This window comes from Podarcis cretensis, assembly GCF_951804945.1.
Source record: "Podarcis cretensis genome assembly, chromosome: 4".
In the NCBI taxonomy this organism is placed as follows: domain Eukaryota; kingdom Metazoa; phylum Chordata; class Lepidosauria; order Squamata; family Lacertidae; genus Podarcis; species Podarcis cretensis.
In genome coordinates, this window is record NC_137173.1 from 38,018,186 (window position 1) to 38,024,628 (window position 6,443).

Below are 6,443 nucleotides of genomic sequence, written 5' to 3' on the forward strand. Positions count from 1 at the left end.
CAGAAAGCTGTAGCCATTTGTCACCGAAAGGCTCCAGCAAGAAAAGATCCAAGTCATTTAAGGACAGATACATTCATGAAAAAATGGGAGTATAAGAAACCAAAGATTCATGAATGCCCAGTTTACTCTTAGCCAGATCACATCATTAGATGCTAAGAGTCAAGCAGACCTGGAATCCTCTACCTCTGCAGCTGAATTTACATCTCCAGCACAGAATGGGGAAAAGCCCAAGTGTCATGTTTGATTATGAAAGACAACCATTATCATGTATATTTCAGATTATTTATGATGTACTTCACTTTGCACTTACATTAAGGCTCAAGTGTGTGAGCACATACGTTTTAATCTTCAATTTAGAACCCCAAGTGTGATTTGCGCTATATATATATTTGCCCACACAAGCTGTCCAAAATTCTACAAATGCACACTCAGACGGACTGACATAATGGATTAACTGGGGGCCAAATGAGACACAGCAGATTTATTAGGGGTTTTTTTGTTTGTTTGTTTTACCAGTTAGAATCTACAGGCTTTGAAAAACTGTGAAGAGGCGCTCTGGGAGAAAGTGTTGAATCCTTTCCCCGGTGTAAATCTCCCACCGCCAGCTGCTACTAGCCCAACTGGGATGGATGAGAGACCAGAAAGAGCATATTTATCTGTCTTCACTTCCCTTCCCTTCCTCTCCTCTCCCCAGAGGAGAGAACATGGAAAATCTGGATCACAGATTTGGGCCGGCTGTGCGCAGTCCACTCTTACTAGTATGCAGCAATTCTGGTGATTTAGTCTGCTAAAGAATCTGCGGCTGCTTTTAACATAACCTTTTATGGACTTGTAAGCATAGCCTTGCAAAATACACAATGAATTGAACTGATCTGGTTAAGAAGGCACCTAATCATCCATGCAACACATGCTTACAGGTTTTTCTGCTCAAAATTCATTTTTTCTATATAGGGTGAGATTTGGTATTCAGAATACCTAAGCAATCACTAATAATATATAAGAATAAGAAGAATCATCATCATCTAGTACTAGTGATTAAGGAAAATGGCTGGAAACAGGTGCACAGCTGGTCTTAGAGCATCCAGTGACTGCTAGGAAGTTAGTCAGTATGTCATGGGGTAGAAATCACCAGAGCCCCATCAGCAGCTACTATTTCCCCCCTAAGACTTGCCATTTACTGTAATTTTCGCTCTATAGGACGCACCTTGTTTTAGAGGGGGAGAACAAGAAAAAAAACCTCCCCCTCTGCTCAGCGCCCCTTCAGTGTAGTGGCAGGAGAAACGGAGCCCCTTCCATTTCTCCTCCCACTTGGCTGAAGGGGCGCTGTGCAGCTCTCCCTCTCTGCTGAAGCCAGGAGAGTCTTGCTCTCCCTCTCTGCTGAAGCCAGGAGAGTCTTGCTCTCCCGGCTTCAGCAAAAGGAATCCGAAGCCTTTGGAGCACAGCGGGAACTCGCGCTGCACTCCAAAGGCTTCAGGTGGCTATCCCTGAAGCCTGGAGCGCGAGAGGGGTCGGTGCACACCGACCCCTCTCGCTCTCCAGGCTTCAGCGAAAGCAACACGAAGCCTCCGGAGCGCGGAGGGAGCGCTCCCTCTGCGCTTTGGAGGCTTCGCGTTGCTATCGCTGAAGCCAAGGAGCCTGCATTCGCTCTATAAGATGCACACACATTTTCCCTTCATTTTTGGAGGGGAAAAAGTGCGTCCTATAGAGCGAAAAATATGGTAATTCTTGTTGCTCAACCAAGTTTGGGAATAGTAGTAGTAGAGGTAGTAGTAGTACCCTGCCCATCTGATTGGGTTGCCCTAGCCACTCTGGGCAGGGACCACTGAAACAAGCTATAGTTGGCTTTAGTTTAGAAAAATACACCATGATCCGTACATCAGCTATTAAGGTACCTTAGCTCTACTTCATTCTATTGTGTAGAGATATTTTAAGCTTGGAGTGGCGCACCTCTGCACATTCAAGTACGGCAGAGGAAGGAGAGATGCTTCCTTACAAGGAACTTTTTTTAATCATCAAATGATTCTCCAAACTCATTAAGAAACTTCTTTCTGACAGTAAAATACAACCACATTTAATGCAGATACGTGGCAGCAACATTAGTCTAAATACAACAATGGAGCTCAAGAGTGAACGTAATGAGCAAGTTTGTGTAATGAAAGTGGGAGGATTTAAGTAGGCAGCAAAAAAAGAAGTTTGAAAATTAATTCCTGAAATTAATTCAATTACTTAGCATGTATTGTGGTTTAATCCACAAAAGTTTTAATACAAGCAATGGAGGGGAGAGACTGAACGAAGGCACAAAAGCGGTAAATGACTTGCCAAGCAACACACACCCTGAATGGATTGATATGGCTGTGGCCTCACTGCATCCCAATTTAGGAAACAGCCCAAGACATTTAGATACCAAATCAGAAAATCACAATAGACCCTCTTATGTGGATGAAGATGTAGACTAAACCATTGTCAATCTGCTGCCCTTTAATGGTTTCCAAAATCTGTTGTTTGACACAGGCAGCCTGCCTGATGTTAAGGCCAGCCTTGCACCAATTGTGTTTGACCAGATGAGCTACTTGGCCACGTTAGGAACATCTGATGCACATGATTCACCCCTTCACTGTCTATTGCCACAGAAGGAGTGAGGACATAGAGAGCCCACGCCCTGCAGTTCATACAAAATGTTTCATTGTAGGAAATGGCCTTCACATATGTTGCTTTTATCATTATGTGATAGTATTATTGGGTGGGAAAGTTTGCATGCTGAGAACTCGCTTAATGATCACCAGAGAACTAGTCATGCGAATTCAGCCCCAAGTCATTGCTGACCTACACTTGGCACCATTTAAACTCTACTGAAGTCAGCTGAGCTACACTCCAAAGAGATGTGACCTAAGCACTGAAGCAAAGGATTGCTTGTAGTCCAGAAACGACCTCTTTTTTAAGTGCTACATCAACAAGAATGCTTTCTTGCTTGAATCTCCAACCAATGATTGCTTAAAAGAACAGGACATGGGACTTTCAACTGAGCAACTATAAAAGACTAGGAAAATCAACAGCAGCTGGATGATGTCAGTTTTCCTGGAAACCTCGTGGTAAAAAACAAACAAAAACCCAGACAGAAGAATGTGTTGGGGAAAACCCACTATAGGAAAGGATCCAGGAAGCAAAATTATAAATGGCTAACAATGAAGCACATCGTTTCAGTGGACACACCTCACTGTTAGGCAAGTCACATGAATTTCAGTTACTTTGGAAGTGTTCATTTGTTCTGAACACTTGCAGCCGCTACACAACCTCCTACACCAATCCTAAAACTTTTCTTGCTGCAAGGATGTAATCTATATAAGTGAAATAGGTTTTTTAGAAAGCACACGCAGCACCCTGCCCAAATTGATTAAGGAAGCTATTGCAAGGTTAAGACAAGTTCCCAGCAATGTCAGAATTTGCATGCAGATAATCAAGAGAAATTTGAATTTTTTACTGTACATAAGGGTTTAAAAAGAAGCCTTTAGTGCATTAAAAAAGGCCTTTAAGATAGCAATGCTGAGCACACTTAGCTGGAAGCCCAACTGCAAAAATTTCTGCCTACATTTTTTTTTTTGGGGGGGGGGAATGACAGCAGCCTAAAATCACCAATATTACATTAATAAATCAAGTGCAAAATACATCACAAATCAGTATATCAGATAAATACATTGACAGAAATGACTCACCTCTCAGTGAAAGTTTGAGTTTTAATGGATGAGTTTTAAGCAAGCGTCTAAATGCTTATACCAGTGTTCTTCAACCTCAGGTCTCTGGGTGTTGGATTAAAACTCCCACCATATCCACCCATCGTAGCTGTGATGGCCTGGGACTCGGGCTCGGACTCGGAGTCAGAGGAGTCTGAGTCCGCACCGGATCCTAGACCGCAGGCGGCATCTGAACCTAGTCTGGGGCCTGATTCTGAAGAGCCCCAGTCTGCACAGGTTCCCCTGCAACAAGCACCAGCTGGGCCGAGTCTGGGGCCTGAGCCTTCCCTGGTTCCAGATGCGAGGATTACCTCGTTGCATTCATCCAGGCAATCACTTACAGCTGCTCCACTACCAATTGGGTCAGGAGAGGCTGAGGCGGCCTCTGGGTCTAGTAACCCACCGACATCTCCCGAGCTGCAGAGACTAAGGTCTGAGAAAAGGAGAGACCTGAGTACTCGCAGGAGGAGTGCTCGCCTTCGGGCGAGACAGGGAGGTGAGTCACCGGGGGATCAGGACCGACCGTTACCCCGATAGAGATAAAAGGCTGCTGGACCCCGCCCCAGGCTGCGGGAGCAACATTGCCGTTTGCCAGAACCTGCCTGTGATCCTGTGCCTGACCTTGCCTGGTTTCCTGCCTTGGCCCTGTCGGAACCCTTGGACTCGGGACCGGACCTGGACCACATTACTCGGGTTACCCTGGGCCCAGCACAGTAGCCAAAGGTCAAGAACAAAGGGGGCTGAATTCCTGCAACATCTAGACACACTGGCCTATAATGTAAGCGCCTTCCTAATGTTCATTGGGAGAATATTCCAAAAGGCAGGGCCACCACGCTAAAACTTCTAAACTAGGGGTCAGCAACCTTTTTCAGCTGTGGGCCGGTCCACCGTCCCTCAGACCATGTGGTGGGCCGGATTATATTTTGGAAAAAAAACAATAATGAACGAATTCCTTGTTGTTGTTTAGTCATTTAGCAGTATCCGACTCTTCGTGATCCCATGGACCAGAGCATGCCAGGTACTCCTGTCTTCCACTGCCTCCCGCAGTTTGGTCAGACTCATGTTTGTAGCTTCGAGAACACTGTCCAACTATTCCTATGCCCCACAAACGAATTCCTATGTCCCACAAATAACCCAGAGATGCATTTTAAATAAAAGCACACATTCTACTCATGCAAAAACAGATTCCCAGACCGTCCATGGGCCGGATTGAGAAGGTGATTGGGCCGCATCCAGCCCATGGGCCTTAGGTTACCTACCCCTGTTCTAAACGGACACGTATAGGATTGCACTGTAAGCGTTAGGCAAGTTTGCCAAGGTGGGTGCCAGGCATCTGCCATGGCCTGCCTTTTTCAGCCAGCTACTCTAGAGCAGGTGAAACTGGGCAGCTGATGGGGGAACCAAAAGGGAGCAATCAACAGACCCCTCCTCACTGCTTTCAAACAAGCAGTGTGGACTCAGATAGGAGGAAAAACAGCAGCAAGCTCAAGTGAGTTTAATGACATGTCTCTCTCACGTAAGGACATACCCAAGATCGAAATGTTGCAACGCAACGCTCTGCATGTTTGCTGAAAATCAAATCCCACTGACTCCCAAGTGAGCTTCTGTAAGATTGCAGGTTTAATGTATGTTGCTGAAGAGCCAGCAAGGAGTTTCTCAACAGAGCCCAAGGTTATCTTGGACACAGCGGGAGGGATGCTACAGTGTTCCATTCATTATCCTCCACAGCTACAGATGCACATTTCATGGTTCTGCTGACAAATCCCATACAAATCAGCCCAGGCATTGCTTCAGAGTCTCTACTTACGTGCCTATCTGTGAAGTCAATTTAGTTGACGAGCACAAGAGATAGGGTCACTTTTGCAGCGGCTCCCCAGCTGTGGAACCCTCCCCCTCAAAGGTGTACATGCCTTTTATGCTGCAGATTAATAATTGTTTAATAATAATAAGCAGCTTTTAAAAGATCTTTTTCAAACTGTCTTTTGCTAAATGCTTTTTCTGCAGAACTACGTTACAAAATATAGTTTTTCAGTTGTTTTATTAGTCTCTGAGACTGTTTTAACTGACCTTTATAATAATTTTGATTTATTTCAGACCATTGTATTTACTGTTTTTTATTATATCATGAACTGCCCTGGGTGGGCTATGTCCAAAAATGCAACATATAAATTTTATAAAGAAAGAAAATGAGCAACATTCTTTATTAGTGGGCAAGGATGTTTCAACTTTGCTGGTCACTGTTTGAAGAAGGATGCTACAATTAACTGGGCAGTTTCCCAAATTCTTTTTGTAGAGATGTGAGAACCTCAATCAAGACGCACTACACCTTTCACTCCACATTATTTTTGTCCACTCACCCATTCTTTATCAGTTTTTTGTTAGAACTATGTGGGGTTTTTTTTCTCTCTCTATAGTTTATTGTCCGAATATTTTAGAAGCCGAACATACACGGCTTTCTTTTATCTTTTCTTGATAGTGTGCACAAAAATTAGTATGTCTATTTTATTTACCAACCTACAATTTATTAGTAAGTGAATTTGAATGATTCTATCTACCAAGTGACTAAGCATGACAATAAATTAAAATGTGTTTAATCAGGTTAACAGCTGCATTTAAAACCCATTAGACTAATGGGGCTTGTGCACAAAAGGCATGTCAGCTCAAGCTACAACCCCTTCACTCTGAACAGGAGAGATTTAGGATCTATTCTGTAGA